The sequence below is a fragment of the Petaurus breviceps genome, unplaced genomic scaffold (assembly GCF_028583685.1).
Source record: "Petaurus breviceps papuanus isolate PSGF00001 unplaced genomic scaffold, PetGlider_PUasm1.0 91133, whole genome shotgun sequence".
Lineage (NCBI taxonomy): Eukaryota > Metazoa > Chordata > Mammalia > Diprotodontia > Petauridae > Petaurus > Petaurus breviceps.
The window spans coordinates 91,086,605-91,088,997 of record NW_027187419.1 but is presented as its reverse complement, the minus strand read 5'-3'; positions in this window follow the sequence as shown (position 1 = coordinate 91,088,997).

Here is a 2,393-nt window from a genome sequence, read left to right as displayed (position 1 = left end):
CTATTATTGGGTAAATGTAACTAGGGTTATTTATTTATTTTTTAAATTAAACTTTATATCAGTAATGGAATGTAGAAAATGAAGGAGCACCTGCTTATGACATATTTTGACATATTAAAAAAGGTTCTCTACTTTTCCTAGTGAATTTTCCCTTGAAAACAATACAAATTTCTTAGATTATAATTAATTCAAAGAAAACCCTTCTTGCTTCAATACTTCCTTTCTCGATAAATCTGATCTTACTCTCCTTTATTCATTCTTTCAGCCAAATGTGCGTATTTGCTGTTCTCCAACCTCTATGTTCCATTTCCTTGCCCCTGTGTGTTTTCATAGGAAGTCCCTCATTCTAGAAATGTATTCTCTCCTCATTTCAGCCTCCTATTATCATGAAGTTCCTTCAGCACTTAACTAAGATGAAACTTCTTATGGAAAGCTGTTCCTTAAATCCCCTTGTAGGCAGCCCTCTCTCCCCTTCCAAATTACACTGTATTTATTTATCTATTTACATAGAACATTTCTCTACTATAATATGAGCTCCATAAGGGAAAGAATTTTTAAAATATTTTTTGTTTTTGTACCCCTAGTACCTAGCATTGTGACTTATACGTGGTGATGTTTAATAATAATTTACTGAATTGAACTTTCATAATTCTAATGAGAGATTGACAAATTGTTCTTTTCTTTGTATAATTCAGTTACAATATACAAATGAAGGTAATGCTAGTAATAAAAAGAAAACATTTTGATGAGTTACTATGTCCCAGGCTACTACTCTATTTCTGAGAGTCACACATTGGGAAAATTCCTAACTTTTAGACAGAGGTTCAGTTCTCTGCCCTAATTTGAATCTGTTTTTATCTCTAGCTAATCCTTTGCCTCTATATGGTTGAGACAAAATTTTAGGTGATAGAAATGTTGGGATAGAGAAACCCAAGATTGTTGGTTTTTTTCTTTTTTTTTAGAATATGCACAGCTATTCTATCCAAGCTTGACCATTTAATAATGTTTTATTCTCCCTTTTGCCAGTCTTTAAGAATGAATGAAATAAACCTCACCTAAACCAGTCTGATGGCAACTTAGATTAGATCACATGATTACTGCTGGAAGTAAGACAAAATAAGAGGATGTGATTACTGCTGCCACGTTTTTGTGTGTGATTTTATGTACTATGTCTTTTTGAGAAACATTTGAGACCAATTATTTAATCCATATGGTATGAGAAAGAGAAGACAAGTTGATGTCTTTGCTAATCTCTGAAAGAGAAAGACAAGTTGTCTTTGCTCCTAAAAGCAGAATCTTTGAAAAAATAAAATTGTTTTTTGTTTATTTAAGTAAAAGAACTGAGGGAAGCCAAAATTGGATGAGTTTCTGTTTTTTAAAGAAAATACTTTTAGTCACTTCATTTAAAAATTTTTCATCTTTCCTGATTCTTTTATTCAGAGACACTCAGAATAAATTTGTGAAGCACATGCAGTGTCAACATATCATATTGAGATGCATTTGTAAAACAAACAGAAAAGGTGACATACTCTAAATCATTTAAATACTAGATTTGATTTTTAGGAACATTTCCCATATCTTCTCTCCACCCATGAGATTAAGCATATGCTATTTCCTTTAGATCAGGATTCTGTCCAATTGCTTGCCAACAACACTGATGGTTTGCAAAAAAAAGAGAAAAGGGGGGAAAACCACCCGCAACTCTTTGTCAAAATGACTTATACCAGCTTAAGCAACAGACTTCCTAAACCAAGACTTATCACTTCAGGGTTATTTCCATGTGACCTGTGGAGGATGCCCATGAATAGCAGGGGAAAGCATGTGGTTTTCTCTGCTGTAGGGCTGAGCTGTTCAGTACAAGACTGGAAGGCAGTCCTGAATGTTGTGAAGTAATCATTAAGTTCCACGCTTGTCATTTCTTGTACATTCACTCAGAACTAATGCACATCACTTTTTCCAATTATAATCATTCCACCATTTAACAAGCACAAAAGGCTTTAGATTCCAATTTGCCACTGATGCTTCACTCTCCTTTGCTTATTTCTTGGCATTTCAGTATGGCTAGGTTGTGCCCAGCTCTAATAATGGGGAGCATTCTCCCTTCCTAAAACAAACTTACAAATGAGGGAGACAAGAACAGCTGGTCTCACATTGGAGGGCAGGCCATTTTCGCTGGTATGGTAATTTTCCTATTCATGCAATTTCTTTTCCTTTGTTGTAAATACATTTTATTTCGTGGTCTCCTTATTGCCAAGGCTAAACATAAATCACACAGTGAACTACTGCATACACTTCTACCCAGGCTCCTCAGCTGCCTAAATCAGAGTTTCTCTAGTACATGTCTCATTTCATTTAGTTTCTCAAATCTGCTCTGTTTCTTTGCAAGCACAGAG